The sequence below is a fragment of the Lates calcarifer genome, linkage group LG17 (assembly GCF_001640805.2).
Source record: "Lates calcarifer isolate ASB-BC8 linkage group LG17, TLL_Latcal_v3, whole genome shotgun sequence".
Classification (NCBI taxonomy): Eukaryota; Metazoa; Chordata; class Actinopteri; family Centropomidae; genus Lates; species Lates calcarifer.
The window spans coordinates 2,623,935-2,651,876 of record NC_066849.1 but is presented as its reverse complement, the minus strand read 5'-3'; the positions used below and the strand labels follow the sequence as shown (position 1 = coordinate 2,651,876).

The window sequence follows — 27,942 nt, the reverse complement described above, 5'->3', positions numbered from 1 at the left end:
TCTTTGTTTCTTTCTTTTTTTAAGGCCGGGTGGCTAAATTCAGGCCTAAAAGAAATACCCACAGACACTACAGAGGGCTGAATAAAAGGTACCACCAACTTAGTTTTCATCAATAGCTCCAAAAATCTTTAAGACTTTACCACCCACTTTACTAATACCACTCTTGGGTCTGTATACTAAATATGAATTTATAGTCAGCAGCAGATTAGCTTGGCTTAGATTAGTGAAGGTGAAAAAATCAATCAGCTCCTCTAAAACTTACTTGTTAACATTTTAGAGACTGTACTTGTAAACTAGCAGTTTCCCTCTATTTCTAGTCTTCATGCTAAGCTACGCTAATCAGCTGCTGGCTTCCTACTTGAAATACAATGTTTCTTGGTGAAACATTGACCGTAAAAATAATTGTGTTTGTGTAGAAAACTCTGTAGGGTATCCTTTAAGTCAGTTCAGATTTATGAAGCTGTATTAGTCTTGATTTACATATAGATTATCTCATGGATGCATCTTGCAGGGGTTTATATTGCTGCTGGACTCATACATATGAATCTTTATTCTACCCCAGAGTGGTAGAATCAGCAGTGAGGGCTTAAAAACAAACTAAAACATCACTGTATGATGCTTTAGTTGGCGTGATATTAACATTGTATTGTGGACTAAAATGAATGCACTGAAAGAGCCTGCATGCTGCTCCTGCAGATCAGGACCGGGAAAACATACATACAGTAGCCGATGTGGTATGAGTTGTCACACAGAGCCTCTCACTCCAGTTTGTTAAGTGTTCCCCTCAGAGCAGACCTATTCATGGAAGCCAATCATAATCTGTAATGTGACGTGACTTGGATGTGTCGGCACCCAGAGCAGGTGGTCAGGATTATCAAACCATGTCTTGTGCTCCATTTCTGGCAGCATTTTTGATCAATGATTTATTGTTTAAGTCATTTATCAAATGTCACTGTTAGAATTTGAACTGAATATCTTTAGGTTATGGACTGTTATTCAAACAGAACAAGCACTTTGATGGTTTTACCTTGGGTTCTGGGAGGTGATGGTGGCATTAGAAAAATAGTTGAATAAATATCTTATAATTTTGTTGCTTCTTTTGAATCTAATGCTTATGTTAGATACTCCGAATTGCCTTGTTTGGGCTGGCTTTTGTTCCATTGTAACCGTTGCCAAGGCTCGTGGGTAATGTAGTTTTCTTATTCCAAACTGACAGACCAAAACAAACAAAAAAATACAACATACAACATAAATCTTTAAGACCTTAAATTGTCCAGGAGACTCTTGTGTAAAGGTATATCATTACTTTTAAATGTTCCTAACTTTGTGTATGTAATTATGTATATTTGTAAATGTGTCTAATCCTATTTTTTATATATGCATATTTTTTTATTATCAGCGTAACTGTGTGAGCTAAGATAAATGTCTTTGTAAATGATTTGAAATATACCCATATTCCCAGTGGCATCTTCCAAGGAGGTAATCACAGAGGCGAATCGACGTCCTCATTAATGCAGGAGCCAGCACGGGGGAACAGATGCTGAGGTTGCTGTGCCGGCATTAATCCGCCTTCATGTGGTTCTGTGTAAATAACCAAAGGCGGCATGTTCGAGAGAACTCTTAATAATTCATGATCTCTGTTTAAAAGGGGCTACAGAGGCGAATCACTGCCCCTTATACATACCCTCCACTCTGACTCCATACCTTTTACACAGAATGGCGAGGTGGAATAAGGCTGCAATATTCCAGCTTTGAAAAGGCTGTGTAAAATGTGCATTAAGCCGACTTCATGTGCTTCTGTGTAACAACCAGATGAGGCTATTCAATGGAATTCTTAACGTCAGTACTGCACAGTCTCTGTGTAAAAGGGGCCATGTGTCTCCACAGGAGTTGAAGCATGAGCAGCATGTTAGCAGCAGCAGCTTCAGTGCTCTGCCTGTGTCTACTAAAATTATTACAATTTATTGAATGGGGAACATGGATGTGTGGACCAAATCCTGTTCCAATCCAGTCAGTATTTGTCAAGACATTTCAGTTGGAGCCAAATTTGCAAACCAGCAGACACTGCCATCCCTACAGCAATGCTGCTAGCATGGCTAAATAATTGCCACAGTTCCTTGGTTTTTAATATTTATACACAACTACCTCGAGTGAGAATATTTTTGAGTTTCAGTCAAACACAATTTCTCATTTTAAGCAGCCAAAATCACTGGTACTGACACTGGGCAGATTTTATAACTCAGGCTTGTTTACGCATACTGGGATTTATTATTGGTGTTTTCCCCTCCTCCTGCTAAGATCACTTCTCTGTCTTTTCATCTCCCTTTCACTCAGGAGAGTCTTTAACTGTCTGAGCTGGATTTCCTAGTTGTAAATGTTAATGTGTAACGTGGTGAGCTGGGATCGATGAGGATATTAAACCAACCAGCTTCTCTTTGTCTTAGCCTGATGAGGCAGAGCACACCACGTTGCTCTCTCCTTCTCATTCTCACACACACACAAGTGCATACATAAAAGATACAAGTCTTTTCTCTCTGCTTTTCTTCTTCCCCTCACACACCCTCATGCAATATCTGTTTTCCTCTGTCTCCATCTTTGCCGTGCTAAATAATTTAATCACTTAACAGCAACAGCCAACCATGCTATTCCTGTCTCCATCGTGGAGGGTAAATTATAGCTGTGTAGGTAGAGAACAGCCATTACTGTAAGGCCTTATGAAGACATATTATGGAGCCATGCTTTGTTGAGACCTTGTCATTGTCAAAGCACTAAAAATGCCAGAGGGGGAGTGAAGTATTGCATGTCCTTTGAAGTGGATATAGTATATTGCTGGTATGGGTTTTTAAAGGCTGAGGCTGTTATTGTAGGATGTGCAATGACTGAAAAAAAAAAGTGTCCAAAGGAAGGTGTGCATATGTACCTGTGGGTTCTCCAGTTAACTAGAGAGAGGGTAGTACATGCATGTGTAGATGCTAACAGGGGGATACATGCCCATGCTGGATCACTTTTCAAGTTGATATGATGAAACAGTTGGCAAACAGTTGCTTATTTCTACATCTAGAGTTTATGAAGCAATGCTGTCATTCATTTGGTGTGGTGTTTCTGGCCACCTGGCTAATCTAGGTCCAATGTTTGCTTTATTTTAGCTCTCTTTTCAGTCTCCACCATGAGAGAAGTGTCTGGCTCCTAAAATCACTGAAAGCTTCACGATGTTCCAGGGCTAGATGCTACATTTGTGAATGTCAATCGTATTGTTGTTTTATTGTTTATTGTTCTATGTCTGCTGTATTGTTGGTATGCTACATATACTCTCCATCTAGAGCCACAACTTGCACTTCTGTTTGTAAACAGATTAAAACAAATTGTATTAGCTTGTTTATTGGTGAGCTTTAGAAGTGCTAAAGTCAGAATTTTTTTTTCATCTTGGGACAGAGGCTAGCTGTTTCCCATGGTTTGCAATCCTAAACTACGCTAATCACCTACTTTCTCTAGCTACATACTTAGCATACAGATATTAGAGTGGTATTGATCTTCCCATCTCTCAGCAGGTAAAGTGTGTAGGTGTATTTCCCAAAATGCGGAACCGTTCCTTTAAACTCATCACCATATGTCACCTATTGTTTAGTCTACCATTCCATGAAAAAAAGGCTTAGTTGTTACATCATGAAAACCAAACCAAGGACATGGGTTAATAAAGTGAACATTCTCTAAAAGTGAAGCAAACAGTTTAACAGATTATGTCATCCCTGTTATACAGTCTATGTAGGGAATACCTCTTAAATTAGATCACTTCTATTTCTACTTCTTAATTGAACTCAGGATATTGTAGTTTACTTGTGGGTTGTGGCACAGGAACCTAGCAATTTACCTTTACTTAAACTGTGTGTGCAAATGCAGGAGATCCAATAGTATGCTAGTTTTGTGATTGAATTTACAGTAGCCAAAGAATAATTATTTCATGATTTTTAAATGAATCAGTTTGTTTTCCACTTCCTAGGTTATAGCATTAAAGTCATTTTTTTTCTTTCGATACTTAATCAAAGTAAACACTCGTAGTTGTGGAGGTGGTGTGTTTTGCTACGGAATGAGTACAGAAGAAGAAAACACTGAGGCTGAGTGCTGCATATAGACGGTGTGTTGTGGTTTCCCAGAAAGTCATTACCCTGACAGTGGTCTGCTGCACCCTGAGGTGTTTCACTTCACAATTTGCCACACTGGAACTGTTTCTACATCACTGTTTTTCTCTTCATTCATGGGCCACAAAAGCAGCAGAAATTACTTATCACTGCTGTGATTGCCATATTTCCTTTTTTTTATTTTTTTAAGTACAGGCATTAAAGCGTTCAAATGAGAACAGTGTAAAATGATTGCTCACATCACATTTGTAGGGACCCACTTGTACTACAAACCTCCCCAGGCATGTGGAAAATACAGGCTGAGGAAATACACTGATGTCCCCCCTGTATGAAAGTCATTACCCATCCTCCACTCTCGTGTTACAGCCACGCTAAAGCTCACACTATACACCACCCCAGGGCTTTCTGTCTGTCTATGTGTCTGTTTATTTCAGCTGGGCCTTATCTGCAGTGTGTGTGTGTGTGTGTGTGTGTGTGTGCATGTTGATGAGCGTATGCTTATGCATATAAGCATGCATGAGTAGTTGTCTAATTTTCATTGCTTACATCTGCAGGATCTGTGTGTGTGTTATGCATCTCTCTAGAAAAGCCTTGTTCTCCTGCCTCTCCTTCTATTGTGTGGTTTACATTGAGAACATGCCACCACCCCCGCCACCAGCACCACCTCTTCCATTTGATGGCTGCTGCTTCCTTCTTCCCCATTGTTAATTATAACCATGTCAAAAAGACCCAGAATACTACTTTGTAATATTGGTATAAATAAATATGATTTTGCTGAAATTTGGTAGTTTTTCACCCAACTGGACTTCTTTTTATTTGTAAAAGTTAGACCTTCATCCAATGGATCAGCCTTTCCTCTCCAAATACAACCGGTATGACTGACATTTACAGGGCATTGAGTTCAGCGCTGGTTCAATACACTCTAACTAATAATTGATGAATGGCAAAACTAAATTGCATTTCAGTTCATTATAACTAGGCCAAAATCATTTCCCATTCAAATTATTATTTGGTCATAGCTCAATGACAAAAACCTTATCAGCTGTTCCACTGTTCACTGTAAATCACAAGAGTGGTTGAGATCATTTTTAATTATTGCCATTGTGGTTTTGGGTTTGCCTAAACATTAGGCTGTTTCCTACCTTATAAAGGTTCAGGTCAAGCTAATCCTTTATTAGTCCCACAATGGGGAAATTTACCATTGTAAGTTCGCCAACGTCAGACATCAAAAGTGCTTATAGTTGTTCTAAATGGCCACACTCTGAGATGGAATAAAAAGCTGGCCACCATGAAGAGATAGGGGAGGCAAATACAGTTGAGGATAAGTGAGGATAACGTGCACACATTTTCAGACAGTCTCTGCAGGAAGACATTCATAGTATTGCACTCTGTTGTTGAGTGAAAAGTGCCACAAATAGTTGTGTAACAAATGAAAAAAGAGGCTTGAGAGAGAAGCAGAAGAGGAAACACAGTATACTTTACAACCTCCATACAACTTGGCTATCATGGCATTAATGCTTCATTTCCACAGAGTGTTGTTTTGTGCCTGAAATTATGCATAATATACGGAGTATGCGCGCTTGTGCTCAATGCAAGGAAATGCATTTCTTTATGGATTGACGCCAACACATCTATAGGAAAGAGGCTACATTTGTCTGTTTTTCATCATCCAGTTGTATGAAATATGAGTATGGAGTATTATCAAGACAAAACAGGACCAATAATGTATGGTGACAAATAAGTGAGGAGGCCTGTGAGGTGTGCAGCTGGTTTTGTGCAATATGCCTATGCATGTACTTTATATATTACTAATATAGCTAAATATGCCATTGAGCTTAAGCTAAATCACTGTTACATATTAGAACTTATCGTCTGTCCAAGTTTTGCAAACAGATCAGGTTCTCAGGAATCAGGAATGAATGGAATTCCAGTTGAGGCGCATATGTACAGACAGCTATGTGGAAATTAGGACTAATCGGATGTGAATGTTGACTCATCAGTTTAGGAAAGTTACTGGAATGGTTGGTTGATTTTTCGAAGCCTAAATACAACCAGCAGAAATAAAAACCAAACTACACTGTGGTTGTACGATTTCAGCTTCACCACCACTAAACATGCAACTTGTGATTTAAGCTAGTGTCCTTACCACTGTTACAAAAAGATTACTTCTTAGAAAGTTAGTAACAGTTTGAAAGAGCATGAACGAGGCTGTAAAGACAGGCTAATGAGTAAATTGTTTTTTGTGTGTGCTGGTATGACATTGACAACCTCTGTAGTCTCATTTAATCACTTAGCAACTGGCTTTTTAAAGACACATTAAAGCTTAAAAAATCACAAGTTGTGTATTTTCCGGCATATTTTATGTCATGGAATAAAATATGACAATGTTTTGAGCTTGTGTCAGACCACAGATCTTATTTCAGCCATCTAACCAAAAACCCATTCAAAAAATCCATTGGCTTTGGGAGGAGGGAACTGAAAATGCTAAAATGCTAACTTATATCCAGATTGTAGGACTCACTCCTGCATTTACATTAGCCCCTTTTACTCAGAGATCATATAAAACTGGCATTAAGAGGACCATCACATATGTTCTCTTTGTTTGCACAGAACACACAAAGCTTGCATAATGCTTAATGATTTTATACAGCATGCTGGCATCGCAGTATCAACGATAATCTCCCATTCTGCCTCCAAGTCTTTTATACAGAAGAAGATAAATGACCCCTTTTTTCAGCTTGCTTCCTGTTCCTTCACCTTCAACAATGTCTACTATAATGTGACACTTAAATTTAAAAAATTACATAAACAACTACATTACATTATTTTCGTGTAACCCCCAGTAAAAAATAACTTCCTTTCTAAGAAGCTTTAATTTATGGCAGGAAGACGAAGACGAATGCCTACAGCTGCAATCCAAAAATAGCTGTGTATTATTTAATGGGCTTTAAAAGATTATATAAGTCAACAATTTATTTTTACTTGATATTTGTAAGTTGTTTTTGTTGAGTTTCCGCCGACCCCAGCCCGACTACACCATTCTTTTCCATACTGCGACACCCATTTTGATGTTTATGTGACTGGAGTGTGCTTCCTGCAGAGAGGAGCTCAGGCCTACCTCATTTTCGCCTGGCAGGTCAACTGTTCTGTGTTTCAGTCTGAAGCCGTTGGCTGCTACTGAACCGTTTGGCTCTTTTCTCTACTAGCGAGCAAACCTACAATCTAGACCCAACTGTCCATCCAGCTCATTTTTAAGGGGATTTATCATTATATATGCCCGTGTATCCAAAACACATCGGTCATTGGGGATTCCTAGCACCGGTTGGCCGGGTCTTAGGGCCGTTATAACGCTTTTTTCGAGGTTTAATTAGAGCTAGAAAACAACGGTGGTGGAGGAGGAGGAGATTCCATATTAGGAGCACAGAGGAGAAAGCACCCCCCTTGTGTGATTTGGAGCTTCTGGTGAGTGTTTATCGTCTTTTTACGTTATTATTGCCATTATAAATTATACGCCCGTGCAGAGTGATAATATATGACTGTAATTACAAGGTTTGGACGGATTATTACGCTGTTTTGAACGTTTATTTTTATATTTTCTTTCGGGGTGGGGGATGGGCAGCGTCAGCGCGTGAGTAGGCGCGCGCGCGCAATGTGCATGTGTTCGTAGGGCAGTTCTCGTGCGTGGTTTGTATTTGTGAGCGCGCCCTTCCTTCCTGCAACTACTGCTAGCTTTGAATTAAAATCTTTTACGTGATTTTTATTTCAACCATGAAGATATCATTCATAATATATATTTCATGCTAGTAGAATAAAAACTGAAGCTGAATTTGTTTTACAGTCTAAGTTCTCACTGAACTACTTAGTTTTATTTTTGTTAATTCTGATACTTTTTCAAGTATGGATTCATGCATTAGTTAGTACTTATGTTAAATAATACTTTTTGTTTGAACACACTTTGCACCTGTATTGATATATACTTGAGTGTTAGTTGTGTTTAAGAAAAAAAGCAATACAAATAACAGAAATTATAAATCAAAACTGAAATTGTTTAGGCACAGTTAGGATTTTGTCCCGTGGTTGTACTTACCAGTTTGAGGTGTTATGCTTTACTAGCCCATAGATATCACCACTGTTAAAGCTAATGTTACTGTTAAATTCTGATTATCTGCAAAATAGGATAGATTCCTAATGGTGACAAAGTGCATTGTTTTATTATATATTATTTTATTACCTTAGTGTCAATCTAATTCAGAGCTTACTAGAGTGCAGCTGGTTGCTCCAAAGCCATGGGTGGTGTGGGGGAGGGGTGAACACACACACAGACACACACACACACACACACACCCAGGAGGGCCGCTTGCCAACCTTGTGAAGCTCTACTCAATGACACAATGTACCAGTCCCAGATAAGCCTTCAGTATCTGTGCTAGGCAGGAAAAGGTTGGTGATATAGACTCTATAGCCAGAGTCACAAAATCACATGCTAATTGGGTTAAGGTATTTTTAGATCATAATTGAAATCAAGTCATATATTTTTGAACTCACAACTTCTATTGAATATTTTCTATCAGCCTGTTGCCTACACAGTTTAATAGTGTAGGGTAGGTTTAATGCAGCTAATATTTAAAATGGGTTATGTAAATAATAATAAGAGGGTGCCCTGAAGAACATGAGGTGCTAAATTCATCATTTAATACATAGGGATGTCTTTGCATTGCAGTGTCCCGTGGTCATTACCAAAGGAAACAAAGCGTTTGTGTGTGTGTAATTTTTAAAATCTCTGTTTGTAGCAGAGCCTGTCTTATATATGTGGTTTTTAACATAAATTCAGAAGCACATCATCTTAATTAAGTTTCTCAGGCATCATTGGATTTTGTTGGCTCTTATCATCCAGTGTTCGATTGATTGACCATGCTTTTTTCAGATCAGCTTTTTTGGTTTAGGTTGATTACGGTCTAGTTATTTCCTCTCACACAGGTGCACAAAATATGTGCATGAGAGCAGTCAGTTTGCTCTTGGTCTTTGTGGTGTATTGAAATGTAGCTTTTAACAGAAGATGTGAGGCAACACATCCTTTGGTCTTTGTTTGCACAAGTACATTTAAGTTGACTTAGTGTGTCAAGCAAGGACACCCGCTAGACACACAGTAACAGGTATTTTTTGTGGTCACTGACGTATGTAATTTGAAACTGTTGAATGCTAACAAGATAATCATTGGCACATCTTCATGAGATGGATGATCAGATTGTCTTAAGGCTATAGGCCCTGTTCAGCTTGGTATATGAAGAGAAATCCGCACAGAGGTCCTTTATCAGCTCTTCATCATGACAAAAGAAACATTCTATGCGTAAATACATTGTGCAGTGGAGGATAGTGGAAGTATAGCTAGTACAGAAGTGGGGTGGCTCTAACTCTGACTGTGTTTGGGTGCCACTTCAAAAATCCAACTCATTGGTGTGCTATTTTTGTTTTTGTACTCTCATTATCAGATACCTGACATATTTTATATTACTTAATTGGTCTGGTATTGTTGTTATTATGTCACAAATGATTATATTTTAAGCACTTATTAGTTAGTTAGTTAGTTAATTAGTTAGTTAATAGTTATGACACCACTACTTTTAATGAACTGTTGGTAGCCATGCGGAAATATAGCACTAACAAATCTTTTCTTTTTGCTATGCTATTGAGGCTAACTATACACCAGAGTCTCAATTTATGGTGTGGATTGATGATCTACATTACACCTTCACATGTAGTGTGGGTTGTTTAATAAAGAAAGGTCTGAGGTCAATCATATGCAGCATGTGTTAGGCTTTCCCCTGCTCCATGGCTGTTAACTTAATTTTAGTAACAGTAAGTAACATTTGTCATAATTAAGCTCTCTTGCTATATTGTGAGCTATTGTCTTGATACTTAATCACATCTAGACAGACCCTGACATCAAAATGTAGCATTTACTATCAAACTGTTTATATGGCTGGATCTTAATGTAATCCAGTTCAGTAGTTCAGCAGCAAATCCTAGTTTATGTTAAACATATCGCTTTTTGTTTTTGTTGATAGTGTCAGTAGCTCCTTAGATATAGTGTAATATACATTAAGAAGACCCTCAAACATGCCCCCTTTGCTTGTGTACACAGAACCACAGGAAGGCAGTGTGATACCACCCAGGTGTGTGATTTTATTTAGCTCAGAATCATGATTTGTAACATGGTCAGTGTCTGTTCCACCGTGCCAGGTCAGCCTTTTATAAACATGTCAATTTGGCTCTGTGACTACCTCTGCTGCCAGCTTAAAGGTGGGGTGATACAGCCGCCAGTTCTGCATCTGTACCTTTTATACTGTAAAGTGAATTGGAATAACAGAGAAGTTAAGCTAGAGAAGTGCTGATTCACCTCGGTGGTCATCTTGGAGGCTGAAGTCCTCTGTGTTGTTGATTTATGTTACAGTATGATAAAAGGTGTTTCTAATATTTTGTCCATCCCTGAGTGGATATTTTAGCCTAGCCTCCAAAAAAATCCATGATTTTGTTGGTTTCTTTCTTTTTTCATCTGTGTAGTGATGCTCCCAAGCTGAGAAAAGACAAAACATTCTCAAAGCCAAACTTTCCCTGTAGTACCCTACCATCTTTTCCTATTAGAACACATGATGTAGGTAAACCAGGCTGCCACGCTGGGCTGCAGTGATACCATTCACAGTCACTGAAAATCATCAACAACAAATGTTTCTATAAATGCAAAACATAACTTGTCGAGAAACTGTAAGTAATGATAAGTAAAGTTTTAGAACACAAGTAACAGTTTGTAAAAAAGCAAACAGTCTTGTGTCATCTACTGCAGTTCATTTTTCTGCTACTTTTGTTGTCTTTCATTATGTCACAGTGTTTTGGTGAGTTAGTGTTACGAGGGTGCATCCATTCTTGAGCAGTGTTTTCAGTCTTACAAAGATAAACTAGTAATGTGTGGTGAATGGCTGTAAATAACTGGTTTCCTCAGCTGATGCACGACAAAAATGTGGGGAAAACAAAGATGTATGGAAATGTGATTAGTATTTGACAGCTGATGGCCGTGGTCACTGTTTCTTAACCAGCAAGCTTGTTGACCCTCCTCACATTGGCCCATTTCCCTGACTCTGACTGGGAACTGCAAGCCAGGTTTCTATTAATGACCATACTGTACCAGCCACCAGAATTTAAAATGGGGCAGGGAGAGTAATCTGTGGTGTCTGCTCTCTGTAGATTATCACTCTTTTCTTTAACTGCCTCATTCAGTAATTTAGACAGAAAAGAAAGCTAGATATAACCAGTAGGATCTTTGAAATATAATGTTAGATATATTGTTTTTTTGTTTTTTTTCATTGTTGCTTTCCCAGAGCAAACAATGAGCACAGGACACAAGAATATGGTTAGTTACAGAGCAGGCAGCTGAGTCATGTTATCTACACAGGACACATTGATTAGTTGGCCTTATTAAATCACAGAGGAAGAGTGGTGGAGTAGTACAGTTATGTAACCAGTGCTCGTCAGTGTTGTGAATTGAAAAGGGAAAGACAAAATGGACAAAGAAGTGCAGTGAGTGAAAATGTCTTCCATAGTTAGGTAATAGCCTGACATGAGATGGAGAGACACTCAAATATGGAACAGCCCCCGATCCTGTGCATGTGTGCAGATGAGGCGATATTAGCCATTTATAATACAATGAGCCTAACCTCCACAATGAATACATTTGAATGATTGACTACATTTAATCGACCAGGGAATTTTTGATGTTTTGCAAACACTCCAGCAAGAGCTTCATAAAATCAACACGATCCCTAAAAAGCAACTTTAACTGTGTATTAAGCCCAGTTCCCCTCATTGTAATGCAATACTATGTATTGTAGTGGCGGAGTATGTGGGGGAGGTGTGGCATAAATATTTTCAATGCATTAGCAATTCAGTGCTTTACAATAACACCGCAAAATACAATGTCAAAAATGATCACAGAGTTCAATCATTTCAGTAAAGCATAAATGAGTTGAGACTGAATAGCTTGATAATAGCTTGCTGGAGTTAAAGGATTATCAGGATAATTTTCAAACCACTAAAAGCTGCAGTAGTAATGACAAGCTATGCGTTATCTCAACAAGTTTGAAAGAGGTGTAAGCTTTAAGTGTTGATTTTGTGTTGAGATAGTGAAATGTGGTTGACAGTTACTTTAAAAGCTCTGAATTGGAGCTCTGAGGCAGCTTGTCTGGTTAGTCTGTGAAGCTAACCATAGCTCTGGCATCTACAGTGTACAGTTGTCAACGGTGTCATAAGATGTCAGTCAGTCAGAAAGTAGTTTGAATTACTACCTTAAGAGGACAACAATGCCTCAATCAGTGACAACATCTAATTTAAGGTGAGCTAGTTCAGTACGACTGTGCAGTAGTTAGCACTGCTCTCTTAATGGCTCCATAAAGTCCAAAATGGTTCCGTGTGGTTCTGTTTCTATGTATGGTCATATATTTTGGTTCCTTGTATAAATGGGCAGATGAAGATTTTTACAGATTATTGTGGCCACACAGATGCTAAAAGCATAGATTAGACTTTAGAGGACAATATATTAATGGGTTTGAATTTGATGTCTTGAGCCTTTCTAGGTGGAGTTTTCATGCTCTTCCAATTTCTGCTTGGGTTTTCTCTGGGTCCCCCGCTTTTCTCTAGCTACCCACAGACATGGGTTAGGTGAACTGGCAACACTAAATTGTCTGCAGGTGTGAATAGTTTTCTATATGTGTCTGTGTTTTCTATATGCGATTTTAATGCAACAACAGCCAGTCATTCAGCAGTTTTTCGCTTGCTTTTGCAAAGCATTGTTGGACCTACCAGCGTTAAAGAAAGCTATGGACAAGTAAGAAACATGAGTGGAACTGGCGAGAGGCACCAAAGTGAGATTGATAGAACTCATTATTATCCTCCGATCGGGAAATTGTTGACAAGGTCACATCATGTCAATTATATGGAAGTGGTTTGGTTACCTTAAAAGCAATGAAGGCCAGATTAAGATGGTTTACAAAACATGTCGCTGGTCGATACCAACAAAGATTGGAAACACAACAAATCTTTTCCATCACCTGAAAAGGTTTCATCCCAGTGACCACACAGAGAGTATGAAAACGTGGGCTGTTTGTCCGTCCACACCAACTTCTAGCAGGGTTAGTGGGGCTTTACCAAATCGCCTAGTGCTAGTCAGCACTATGATAGTCTGGTGATAAGTCCAGGGTGTACCCCTGGAAGTACCTATAGCTAGGTTTTGATACCAAGGAGTTAATCACGTGATCAAGATCTGATAATGCTGCAGGTGATTGGCTGTAACATTACACGCACGCGGTAGAGGCAAGCAGGAAAAATACTTACGTGGTTACGCCCACAGACATGGTTCACATGTATCTGTGTTGTGAACTACAGTGTGTGTGTGTGTGTGTGTGTGTGTGTGTGTGTGTGTGTGTCAAACCGCTTAAAAAATGCGACAGAGGTCAAAACTGTGTCTCCATTTTAACAAGATTGATGCCAATAGTGCGCGATGCAATATTTGCATAAAGGACATCATTGCTAAGGCCGGCAACACAACCAATCTGATGAAGCATTTGAGCGTGCACAGAATCAGTTTAAGAGCAGAAAGTTGCTCTGTGCTCGACTGCACGAAGATTTAAAGGTCTTTAGTACGCAGCAGTGAGCCTGAGACAGTGACCTGTCCCAAAGCTGAAAAATAAAACTCAAGATTTGTATAATATGTAATGTCATTTTCTTTGTTTCTTTCTTTAAAGTTGATTTTTCTCTGGGTAGTGGCTAGAAAAGAACCTTGAAATCTGTGTCAGTCTTTCTGCGACAGCTAACAACTGCATTTAATTTGAGCAGAATAACTTCAACCATGAATGACAGATGGTTGATAATATGAAGAATGACAGTACAAGACTTACAAGACTGGAATTTTCGTTTAGACAAAATAATGGCACTACTGGTGAGAAAAATTGCAATTAACTGTTTAACCCAGTATGAATGTGTTTTTAATTGTATGGTTTAAGTGCTCATTGTCTTCGGGTTCTACATCTCGGTGCTAGCATAGCCTCTGTTTTGAGGGAACGCTGTGTGGAAATAAATTTTTATCTTGCAGCTTACTCAGTTGTGAAGGTACTGATAAGGTAGACAAAATGTTAAAAATGCAGATTGTGCTCTGTATTACAGGTCCTTGTTAATCAGAAATGCATGTGGCATGGCTTTATATTTTTTTTTGCTTTTCAGTGTATTTGTTCCAAGAAAATGCAAAACACAGGTTTAAAGAATAGACAATTTTGGAATCTCATACCCACACATGTACTGCATATACTCACATGTGCGTACACACTCACACACACACACACACACAGTTGACAGCAGTCACATGGTGCATGTGGCAACCCCAGGGGTCAAGTTCAACATTGTGAAGAATGTGTCTGTGCTTGGTGGCCCTCCCCCTCTTTACCCACAAGACTTTGAAGTTTAGAGGCCTGCAGCCCCTCTTTCCCTCTGCAGCAGAGAGAGGCTGAGGGTGATTATTTGCACCCTTTAGCTTCCGTCCCAACCTCTGGGAAAGTCCCAGTTCACGGTTTACCATAGGAATTTGAGGTGGTGGATCTTCTGATTACATTTAAATCTATTACAATTAATTACAACAGGGGCATTTCAAGGAAAAATACAGTTTGATATTCACTGGAACTATTCAACCATTCTATGAATCCCTCGAAAATCTGTATTTTTTTTAGACAAGACAATAGTTGCAATTATTATTATTTTTTATAATTAAAAAAATTTGTAAATCATGCCATACCCCTACAACTAATATAGGTACTAATAAGAACCCAATATGAATGCAGAATTACTACTCATTTTTTAGTGACTGAACATTATAATGACCATTTGGAAAGTATTTTTATTGTTACTGATTTAAATCAAATAATGAATGACCCACTGTTAGGTCTAAATACTGGAAAAAGTCTACAATAGCAAGACTGTCAGTTTCATTTTGTGTTTTATGAGTTTCTAGATTTTTGTGCTGAATGGGCCAGTATCTAACAGGCAGACAGCTCATTATTGACTAGACTATACAATTTTCACATTTATACACTAAAGCAGAGATTTTCCTCCTTAGTGTGAGTTTCAGAAAAAGGGGATTAAAACCAGCACTATTTTTGGCTACAGCCAAAGTTTGTACAGTTTTTGCACAAAATCCCCTCATGTAAACAAAGTAGGTAATGGTGCACACTTACCACTAAGCCCAAAACTCTGTTTTCCCTGTTTACATATCAACACTGAAAAGAAATTTTCTGAAAGTCTTCACCCTGGAAAGAGTTTTACAAAAGGTCAGTTTTCTGACCCAAATTGCAGTTTTCTTGTGCAGGAAAGGCCAAAACGCATAAAGTAGTTTTGTTTTAAAAAGTATCTCTGTATGTGTGGACTCTGCCCGAGCCCACATTTAGACCAACAATAATGCTGGTTCAAAAAACAAGACTAGATAAAATCCTGACATATGACTTGACTACGTGGGTGTGTGGAGTGAGTGCTGACTGTGTTAACAGTCTGTGTTAACTTGCCATAACACCGGTAGTTTTCGCTTTAGCTGTGCAAGTTCCTGTGATAGGCATGCAGTTCTCAGCAGGCAGGCAGACATGTGTAAACACCTGACACCAGAGAGGAGTGGGCAAATAAAAAAACGAGTCACTCTCCCCAATGACATAACAGAAATTATTCATACAAAATTATTTTGACAGAGCAATGGTCTGATATCATCATGGCTGGCCGACCAATGGTGTCAGTCAGTCAGTCAGTCAGTCAGTCAGTCATGGACATGTGCGTTTAATGGACTGGCCCAGCTGTGGTCCAGCCAAAAATGCAGCTTCTTCAGATGTTTCAGTGAATTCACTGTGATGGCACAGCAGAGGTCCTGTGCAGATAGCTCTTTCAAAAAATATAGATCAAGATCAACTTATAACACAGTGCAGCCCAACATCATCTGGCTGCAAACTGTGCCGGCCAGTCAGATATGCAGAAATATACATACTAGATAGAACACCTTCTACTTCGTTTACTATGTAGTATTACTATGGAGTAATCCAGTATTAGCATGTAAATACAGTGTTATAATTTTTTTGTAATGCTAACATTTCATTTAATTTATTCAGAAAATAAATTATAAATGGCATTTTTACATTTTATGTGAATCATGTTTGTGAAGCATCTGTATTGGGTGATTGTCGAGTTTTATTCATGCTTTACAATCATTAGCTGATTTGCAGCTGTGTGGCTATCAGCTGACTAATCACATCCAATCATTTTAATGCAGATGTACAGTAAGGTCATTACAATCTGACACCTGTGCTTCTCCACTAATACACTCATCCAGTAGCTGCTGCTACAACTCCCCTGGCCTTCCCTTTATGTGCTTTATATTTGGTATTGTTTGCCAACTAATATTTAATGTTCATGTATGTTTAATAATGGTGGACTAATTATCCCAATAGAATAAATAGAATAGATTCTTTGAGAGCTCCCTCAAAGAGCAGAACATTTCCTGACAAATCAAACTGTATAATCATCTTGCTATGAATCACATCCTTGACATAAGTGTCTGATCAAACCATAAGCATCAACTTTGATAGTACATTTTGACAGGAATGCTCACTATCTGATGGGAACGCCCCAATACAGCTGGTGTCCCTGTGTTGCCAGAAAGAACAGACAAAGGGACTGTGGGCATTCCGCAGCTTCCAGAACAGGGTTGACCCGCCAACGCCACACTGCAGCTGCACTGTGGGCGCAGATTTGATCCTTTAAAATGAACTGCTGAACCGCCTGTGGTTCATTTCAATACTGTTTTTTGTCACACATTTAGTTTTGTCACTTTAGTGACTTTGTGGATATACAACATGACTGAAATCTGAGAATAATACTGGTCTTAGCCAGTGGTAGTAGTAGACATGTCAAATTTACAGTAATTATTGTATTATGTGATTTGAGGACAAAGAAGTATTACCACTCATCCAAGAAAATACTGCAAGCAAATACTTTTCTTTACTTCATTTTGAAGTGGCTTACAACTATATTATTATTATTATTTGGTTGGACAACAAACATAACATTGTGCCTGTTGGATCTGTGAACTGACATTAACCCTGCTTAACTGATGTGGTTGGAAATGCAGACCTGCTCCACGGCAGATATTACTAAAAGTGAAAAATATGAAACTTGTGCTGTATAGTGGTTTTTACTTATGGACCAATCAGAGAGCTTAATTGAAATTTGAAACAGTAGTAATGATGTTTAAAACTGAAGTGTTCTCATAATATGCGTGATAGCTTGTGTTTCTAAAAGAAGCCCCTGAGATTACTGATGCTATATGCTTATGTAGTGGAGTCTCCACTGGTACCTGAAGGTATGACAACTGGCGTGCTGTTGTCCCTGTACACCTGCTACCTGTGTTTCTACCAAATGTGTTTTTCCTTATCTGGTGCTTTTTTTGCTTTGGGCAGTAACTTCAGTGGACCGTGTTGCCAAGCACATTAAGCTTTCAGTTTTCACTTTTGATTTTATAAATAACATGTAAACGTCAGCATTACTCTCTTGTTTAAAGATAGATATGCAAATGAGAGCGCAGGCACTCCCGTCTGTAATAAAGAGTTAAGTAACACTAACTTGCTACTTTAAATAGTAAGCTAGTTAGCTAGACATGCTAAATGTTTACAGTTTGCATCAAATAAATACACTGTTAAATCCATCCCTCATTCATTTGTTCTTGTGATTTTGGATTTGGAAAGGCTAAGAAAAGGGTTAGGGTCAGGTAGGGTTAGGTAATAAAAGGTTTTAGTTTTGGTCTTTCCCTGTCTCTGATTGTTTGCTGTGTAGCTACGTTTACATTTGAGAGAAGGACTGGCGTATTTTCTGCAGTTCTGATGTAGCAGACCATGTGAAATTGGCACAGCTGAGGTCAATGATACACCAATGAACTAATTATAGTACCAGATCATGCGGATGTGATTTTATGTAGTTCAGCATTACTACAATATTAATTTCCAAAATAAAACATCATCAACATCTCGCTGTGACTTGGATTTAGTAGTTTACCAGGCAGGGTTTCCCCCCTCTGATGAGGTGTTGCTTGTGTACTTGACGAGAGAGAGAAGGTTGAGGTGTGTTTTAACTTCAGCTAAATGTCATGGGATCCTCGCAGGGCTGATGTATTGTATTGCCTTATTATCAGGATAGCCTGGGCTCAGCACTGCCTTAGAAGTTGATGTGTTTATCTGTAACGCAGGTTAAATCTGTAGGATCTATGCTTTAGTTGAGCTGGTCTCATATGGCTTTGGATTGGCCAGTATTAAAAGAAGACTGATCTCATCATGGATTTGCGGGGTTAGCATATGCTACTGATCTGACCCATGTTTATGATGTGGCATTGTTGCTGAGTGAAAGGCCTGTGCTCCATAAGCTTCCCCTGTTTAAAGGGGAGCAATGATTTTATGTGTTGTCTTTGCTTCTTATTGCGGTTGTTATGTCTGACATGGATTACAGTGACTGTCATGGGGGAGACGAGAGATTTAAGATGCAGCCTAATAACTTGCCTTAAATCCAAAGTGAGAGAATTTTTTTTGTATTTTGCTGTTGTGGTATATCTTTGTTGTAGATGTGATAGGATTGTCTTGACCTGATCACCAGGGCCAATATCTGGTATTGCCAAGTCATGTCAAACTTAATGTTTATACCTCTGTGTCACAAATTTTCCCCAAGGGGCTTAACAATCCATACACCATACAACACGCCATACATACCACACCCTATGTCCTTGTTGGTTAAGGGGGAAAAAGGTTGAAAAATTGAAAGAAAACTCAGGAAAAGCAACTGAGGAGGGATCCTCTTCCAGGATGGGCATGCAATAGATGTTGTGGGTTCAGAATGGAGCACATTGTAGATTTACATTATGGACAATCAAGATGACAACATTGTAGAAATGGTAAAGATATAGGAAGACTGGTGCCACCAATCAGATTGGACCAGAGACACACAGCCTCCTCTCTACCATGAAGACCTGGTGGAAAGAGGACAGACAAATACACAGAAGCAGAGCTGCACTTTTATGACCAAAATGCTAATCACGACCACCACTTATTTTTAATGATGATTTATTGATTTCAAGGACTTTCATGTTAAATAAACAGAGAACTGCTTTCACTTTTATGTTGTGCAACGTTTCTGCAAAAACTTTTTTTTTAACGCAAAAATTGTGGCAATCTGTGGCCAAATGAAATGCGACTATATATTTCAGTCTGTCTTTGAATGCTGGATGGATATGGTGATGTTAGAGACGTCATTCTTCTTTCTATGCATTCATCCCAGTGCTGCAGTGGTATTTTTTCAGGTGGTTGTAGAAGTTAGTTGTTTTGCAGACAGTCTCATGCTCTCTCTGCATATGATTCGCTGCTGTTTGCCTTAAATCTGAAACACCTCCAAACAATGGATGATGCAGGGTGTGTGCGCAGCCACAGTGGCTGGCTGTTAAGAAGTGCTTGATTAGATCTGCAGAGTTTTCTATGAGTTGAGTATACGATTGAAATGCTCCTATCGCTGATGATCAGATTCATTTAATTTTGGGAAGCCAAAATCATGATTGAGAACAATATTCAATTAGGTGTGCAGCCCTAAATGGAAAGAAAGACAAGGACAACATGTTGGGACAGAGAGAGAAAAAGGATAGATAGGTAATGTTTTAAGAGTAGAGATTAGATCTCATGGAAAATCACAATTTGCATCACAGGCATTTGGTAATTGATAGATATTGACTTAGGCAATTAGGTATAATGCAGAATCCATTTCTGCTCTTTTCTGTATTGTTAACCATTGTACTCTGGGAATTATAGCTGTTGTGCTCAGTGTTCCTTCCTCCTGCCTACCTGATAAACATACTAGCTAAAAAAACTGACCTGTACTCATTTGTTCTGACTGTTCCAATGCCAATACCTAAATGAGCTGTGTTGGGAGAAAACAAATCTGGCTGGTGTTCCAGTCCTGTAATCTCAATAAGTCAAAGTAAAGTGCCAGCTGTGCCGAGATAAGGTGTTTTGCCGTGTTCACTTAGTAAAATTGCTTTTTATTCTGGAAAAATATTACTTCGTAGTCTCCATAAATCTACACAGTCAGTTACTATGCATTCTTAAAAAACTGCAGTGTTTCCCTTTGAGCTTTTATCTAACAGCAGCAGCAGGAGGGTTCGAGGACAGGTTGTTTATATTGGCCTATATTAAAATGAATTCAGTGAGTGAAATTTAATTTCATCTGTCGCAAGCCCACCCTCAGCTGCTTCCCCCTTTGCTGCTACATACTGTATAAGAGTATACTAATGTTCATTTCTCCCTGTTTAAAGGGTTGCTGATGAAGGTAGTGTTTCATATTTCATATGTAGTAACAGTCTTGACAGTCTTGAGTTGCCTACAAACCCCACTTCTACCTGGCTAGGGCTGTTTCGTCTAGCAAGTCCTCAGCAACCTCCAGCACTTGAGTGTTCCTCTGGCCACACCCAACTACTCCTGCTTTCTTTGTGGTAACATTATCTCTCCCTTTGCTCTGCAGACTCTGCCAAGGGAAAGAGGCATAGGAGGAATCAAGGTCAGGGAAAACAGGGAAAGAAGCAATGAGCTGGGAGGAGGAGTATGGAAACAAAAATCTTCACTCCATACTACCATGCAATCCAGCACCTCAGTCCACAGCCATAATAATTCCTAGTTGAATCACAGTGTCACCAAAAACATCACAGTCTTTACAAAGGAAGTGTCGATTGCAGAGTTTTTCATTACTTTACATTACCCAGGTGTTGTTTTTATGGTGGCCTCTCACTCTAAATGTTGGCAGTGAACATGCTGTAATGGTTTGTTGTTGCCTCCCTCTGTCCAGACTGAAGAGGTGAATCATTGTTCAGACTTCTGAATGAGTGTCAGTCACATGGTAAGACCATTTCAGGCTCCATGTGCTGCTGGTGCTGACTCTTTGAGTTTTCTTACTTTATCTTCATGGTATTAGTTAGGGATTATTTTACATGTGGTGACCTAACAGTGTAGGTACACACGGTGCAAATGTTTATTGTTAGACCAGCAATTTAGTGCTGCCTGCATCTAGCTAATGACATGCATCGAAATCTGCTTTAAAGGTGCACTCTGCAGAGAGCAGAATGTCATTGAGGCCGAACAGATGTACATTTTCTTCCTCATAAAACATTTGCCAAGCTGAAGAATTCATTTTCACAATTGTTAACATTTGCTGTCTAGCTAGCAGCCTTGTTCTGCGTGTGTGGGAGACTGTTAAGTTTATTGACACACTACCACCTCTAACTATCAATAAATGTGTCAGCAGGAAAGTATATTGTGCACACATACACATTTGGGCTGCAACTTTGCAGACCATTTTTGAGAAATGTGCTCATTTTCTCAATCATTTAATTGTCTGGTGTATAAAAGGTGTGAAAATAGTAAATCATTCCATTTACAATTTCCAAAAGCCTGAGATGATGGTGCCAAATAGCTAACACCTAAATCTATTCAGTTTACAATCACGTAAGTTAAAGAATAGCAACAGTTACTCCAACTGAGAAGCTTTAGATTGATAATGTGACAGTTTGCTCAAAAAAGTGACTCTAATGAAGAAATATACACCAAATGTAAAAACAATTATGCACTGATAATCTGTGCAGTGATTTCTCCTGATTAGGTGTGTGACGATGCTTAGTTGTATTTTTTAAGTGCCAACCATAATCAAAGTATTACTCAATACTCAAAGTGCAAACAGAATGATTAAATATTTCTTCAAGCGTGATACAAAGCTAAGAGATGGTTATAACTACACAGCCCAGCCCTAAAATATGGTCATGTTATTTTTCAAGAATATAAGCATATCTGTATTTGCTGGCAGCAGTTGAGTCTGGGCGCTAACTATGTCTCCTGCAGTTGAAAAGACACGCTCCCTTGGAACAGAGGTAGCAGGGACGCAGGGGTATGTTTTGTCTCCACTCAGAGGTCAGCTGCTGAGTGGGACAGAGGCCTCTCTCCTGTAGCTTGCAGTTTCCCTCTCAGTCCTCAATGCATACTGCTGGTGTTAGCCGCGTTGTACGGCACTATTTTCTTACAGAGCTTACATATTGTTTGTATCTTGTCACTCTGTTATTTTTTTTCCCCCCGGATACCAAAAATGCTGCCACACAAACACTTTAAAAGTGACAGGTGCATCTTCTATGCTAATTTCATCAGCCATGCTAGTTGCAGCTGGATACTGTCTCATGAGACAGATTTTCACCTCGATGAGAAATATCATCACGTTTTAATATTGCAAGATCTCATGCCACAGGATATTGTCACACCTCTACTTCTAATGTATTTAAAACTCTTTCCAAGTACTGTATAAACATAAATAAGTCCACAGTTGCATAAAGTTCTGTGCAGTGATAAATAGTTCAAATTGTCCACTATCATGAATAATCTTCCCAGTTAACTTTCACATACTGTTAGAAATGGTTAATATGTTGAAATATCTCTTTACAGGTCTTACATAGACATGAGGATAGAAACTATTTGAAGCTTGTTTTCCAAGTGTTTTGTAAAAATACCATCACTGTCAGCTTTGTTTTGTCTCATCTAACCTAATTAAAAGTTCACTAAGTGAGTGTCCTATCTCTTTCTTGCAGGTTCTGAGCCCATGGTACAAGACCCAGAGTGAACATACTGGTGGTGCATACATACTTACTACTGTGGTGAGTGATCTGCAGTCAGGTTGGGCTGTAAAATGTTTCTACCCAAAAGACAAGGCGACTGGATTTTGTAGCCTGCCGTTCCACAGTCATGGCTTTTGAATATCTTGGTTTCGTTACTTGTTGTTTGTCTTGTTGTTCATTTTTTAGGAAAAGGAGCCTGGTTTTCCCATTAAACCTCTTTTAGATTACATTTGCATTTTGAATTTCTTGTGCTATTTGTCATCTGTGAGTCATTTCTTTGTCTTAGTTACTGTGCAGTTGCACTTCATATCTTCCCGTCAGAGGAATGTAGCAGAGCCAAGGCTGATCTACAGAGATGCCTTGTAGGATTCAAACAGTGCACACCAGTGGGTCACACGATCTTGAACACCTCTACAGTCTAATGTAGTTCAGTATTTTTGTTTTACCAAGATCAATAGAGAAAAAGAACATTTGTTGATCAAGGACATCTTCAGCCTCTCTAAAACAGATTATTATTGTTGCTCTGTCCATATTTGACCAAATGAATTGTACCAAGGAGGCAAACAAACCAGAGTCCAATTAGACCAGACTTAACAACATGAACTTGAAAATGCTTAAGTTGATTGACAGTCTCTGTAATACACAGGTAGCGTTGTTAGTGGGACTGTTTTCCCACACTCGTACCGCATTTCCCATAAACCTGTGTTTCCCTCTTTATCCCTTACACCCCCGTGTCTTATTTTACAGAGGAGAGCAAACATATTGGAAGTGAGTTTATTTTCACTCTCTCATCTGTGATTGCCAGAGAGTTTGACAGCTTCAGTTTGATTTCCGCTGTAAGAACAGTGCACTCTTCCTGTTTTGTACTGTTTGAGAATCCAGCAGATTTCCTGTGAACTGTACCCAACAGCAGACAATGTTACATGTGGGATAGGACCCGTAGAAGCTATCAGTCTCCTTGGTGATTCTCGTGTTTGTTTACATTTAGATACCCAAGGACATTCTGCCTGACTTGCTGACATTGTTCATTTGGTTCTCTGGTTGAACCAAGTTGCCTTGCTGTGACAGCTATGCTGCTGCTGTCACCCATTTTGGCAGCTAGCTGTGTTAATGTCAGGTCAGCCTTATTGGAAGGCTTTGTTTTCCTCACTGAAGAGCCCTCAGCTCTGCTTGTTTATTTCATTCATGCTGAAATATTTCAGTGCTGTAGTACTTAGTCATTCAGTGTATATGTGTTACATAAATAGCCAGTAAGCACTCACGCATGGTTCTCATTTTTACACCACTTAGCACTAGAAACCAAGAACCAAGTCAGTCTGTATACAGCACAGGAAATAGTTTTCTATTGTGATATTAATTTGTTACAGATGCAGAGTTTTATTTGTGGAAAATGAACAGTGATGTCAGAGGAGCATATTGGTCTCATAAATGTCTGTGTTGTTGTGTGATTTTATTGTGTTGTTTTTGTGCTGAGGATGGCATGTAGCTCTGCCTGCTTTGGTGTTGCAGAATAGCTCTGCTGAGCAGTTGCTGACTTTGAATCAGAGCTCTTTAGGTCAGGTGTTAAAGACAAACAACACACCCAATTAGTTTGTGCCCTGCAGAAACCATCACCATCAGCTTTGTCTTTAATTTCACACTGAATCCTTGTGCTGTTTCACAAGTGTAAAATGTTTTTCATGACCTCAGGAGCAAGACAAAACGACAAAATGACACAAATGAGTATTATAGTCTGACTCCTGCTACTGGTTTTAGGAGGAAGTTGGCAGGGTGTCAAATCCTACCTAAATTGTGAAATGTCTTAAGAAAATCTGGCTTCTGATTTTCGGATATGTTTTTTACTTTCATTGATGCAGTTGTATGGAACAATGTGTTGCTCACACAAGGCTGTTGTGTGAAACAAGAGAAGAAAGAAGTCTTTGTTTTAAAATGATTCAGCCCACAGTATTGATTCAGTGCAGCAGTTTGCCTAAAAATTTGCCTCTTTCAGGATATGCCCCCGTTCTCAAGATACACCACAAATATTTCAGACACTTCTCCTCTAGTGTGTCCTAAAGAGAGCCAAAAATTCCACACCTCTTGCGGTGCTTGTCCCTGGTTAACCCTGATGTTCAAGAGCCTTTTAGAGTCCGAGCTGAATGGACACAGAGGTGCTTGTGTCACACATCACGTCTCCAAATCTGCGATGCCGGCATCCTGTGTAAAATCACATACTGGGGCGGCATTATGCCAGAATCATGTGGTTCTGTGTAAACAAACAAAGGCGCCATATTGGTGGGACCTCTAAAGGTCAATATTGCACAGCCTGTGTAAAAGGGGGCTCATGTCACCTAGCTTCCAGCATTACATATTTCCTGAAGATGTTGCTGTTGTAACCGGGTAACTAATTTACTATGCATTCTTTTTGGCTTTTAGTTAATATTCTTTGATACTGGTTAGACAGACAGTAGATATTGGAGAAGCAGATAGTAAGAGGCCATGGGAGCCAATTATATTTTCACTTCAATCAGCTGTGGGAAAAAATATAAATGAAATGTATGACTTTGATGGACAGGAAGGAGTTTGACCGTGTTTTTTGCAACTACAGTGAACAAATGACAAACTTGAAAAATGAGGTCCATGTTGAAAATAACAAAAGTATTTTTTAAAATACACAGTTTATAAAGGCACTGTTAATGCATCACACCCAAGGTCTACATTTGTATACAAGGAGCAAGGAGTTGTTAGATTCTTCATAGCTACTTTGTTAAGTGAAATAATGTTATACATTTACTACACAAAGGGCAATCCTATGAGCAGTGCTAAAAATAAGCATACCTGTCCTGCTCTGTATTAAAGTTGTGTTGTGCACTAGCAGGTCATTGGGTACTTACATGGGTAATGGAGTTCACCACATCTTATTCTAACCTAAGACTCTAGCCTTGTTCACACCTACCCGCAGCTGTCAATAAATTGGCTCATCCTGTTTGTCTGTCGCACTACCTCTGCAGCCTGTTACTGGAAAAAGACGCTCAGCTGGTTCTTGGGTAAGAGTATGTGGATTAACAGCTTACTCCAACAAAACCACACAAAACAACAGAAAATCAAGGCATTAATCTGGGATGTCATAGAAGTGTAAAGCCAGTACGAACTCTGCAAGGAATAAATTCATTAACATCCCTTGGGTGTGATGAGATGTTGCAGTCATACATATATCAAAAATCACACTAGTGAATGAAAGCCAAATCTAACATTAAAATTAGTGAATTGTGATGTAGGTCTAATAATTTGGATTGTCATATTGGACTTTTTGAGTCAGTTAATGTCAGTAGTCTGACAGTTGCTCCTGCATTAATCAACATCCTGATGAAATCATAGATTTAAACCTTTCTAGCTGCAGTTGTAGTTTTTACTTATCTAGTTTCAGATTCTAATTTTTTTGCTTTTTTTTCTTCCCAATGAGTGGAGTGTTTGACCATAGAAGCACATCTCGCTTTGAATGGTGTACCTCTGTACCATAATGGTTTTATTTTGTAGTGCATGTCCACTTGCACCTGTTGTGCTGTTGTAAATGTGATATGCAGTATCACAGTGAGAACTGCAAAACAACCACTTACCATGACTTGTTCCTGATAGGTGCATCAGACTTGACCTTCTAAAGAGATTCTTAAAGTGATTGGGATTCTGACTTAGACAAGGTCTTCTAATCCAAGCCAGCACCACAGCTCATTGTGAGATAACCACCGCTGATTCAGTGGCCCTCACTGACCTGCTGTATTCAGATGGACACGAGGTGCTGAGAGCAGGTTTAACTGCCCATCAAGCGAGGCTAGCTGGCAAGGCCGACATGCTACCATCTGTCACCGACAGACAGCTAGCCTCACCGACCTCACATGGACCATGTGAGGCAGAGCTAGGCTTGCCAATGCAATCTGTCACTCCAAGAGACCAGTAACCCTGGAGAGGGGGAGGGTAGAGCCACATGCAGATTGTGGTCCACTGCTGCTGTTGTTGCTCCTTAAACAACTGCATGGTGAAATTTAGAAAATCCCTCACTGGAGTTTACAGGGCTGTCATCTAGTATTTAAGCTTAAATCTGTAACTTGTACTGTTCTTATAACTTCTCTATTAATGTGTATGAATTTAAATAAAAATCAATGTTTACTTACTTTGTGTTAGTTAAGAACCAGATTCCCAAAGAGTTTAACTGCTATTCTGGAGTCTACTGCCATACCAACATTTGAACACAGTGAACAGTGATACATGAAGTAAAGTTTTGAGCACTAGTGCAATGCCCATTCAAATTCCACCTTTCAGTAGGAGCTGATTTCTTGGCCTGTGATAACCCAGCTTGCAGCTTGTTACTGCTGGAGTTGGCTACTCTGTTCTGCTCTCTGATAGTGGCTGAATGACTGTGCAGAAAGTACTGTCACAGTTTAATACTGCCTAACTGTGGCAGGTAAATTGTCTGAGTGCTGCGCTGCCCTCATATCGTGGTTCCACCTTTTAATTCTGTAGCCTGAGTAATTTCAAACTAGTCTTCAGTCCCAACCAACAAGGTACTCAAGGTACTTCACCTGGGGCAATTGGTTCATCTCTTTGGAGCCATAAAAGGTTTTTACAACTTTTTTCACCTATGCTGGAGTACTCTTCCAGGATCTTGAAAATGGATTTCAGTGTATAAAATCAGTGGAATTCCTCATCAACACCAGCAGCACTGCTACCGAGAAGGCTGGTGTGGCCACAGATATATTGCATTTTGGTGGTATGGTTCCATGTTCTGCATCTTTGCAGTTCTTCAGTCAGGATTTTATTCATAGCCACGTATGACTGCCGGCTGACAGTAAGCCATCTCTGGGCTTTTTTCACAGCCCAGTTTGCCTGCTTGTGGCAACACACTGTAACTGGGGACAGGAGAGTTGGATGCACTTTGGAGTGAGAGACTATGAAAAATATCAGTTTGCCCTAAATCATTCCACCCTCCACTTGCTGAAATTCTTTCTGCTACTCTCTGAAAATAGACCCAAACTGTCAGGTCTCAGATAGAGCCTTTAAATAGGAATGAGCCCCATTTCCACC

The 27,942-nt window shown here is 39.3% G+C and overlaps 1 protein-coding gene across 1 annotated transcript in view; it reads left to right on the top strand.

Moving 5' to 3' along the window:
• The first annotated feature begins 7,296 nt into the window (after nt 1–7,296).
• Nucleotides 7,297–27,942, top strand: part of tbl1xr1a (TBL1X/Y related 1a) — a 38,232-nt gene continuing 17,586 nt past the window's right edge. Inside the window, exons 1-2 of the mRNA XM_018669798.2 lie at nt 7,297–7,598; nt 22,858–22,923. The gene's annotated coding sequence lies outside the window, so the exon portion shown is untranslated. The remainder of the gene's footprint in view (nt 7,599–22,857; nt 22,924–27,942) is intronic.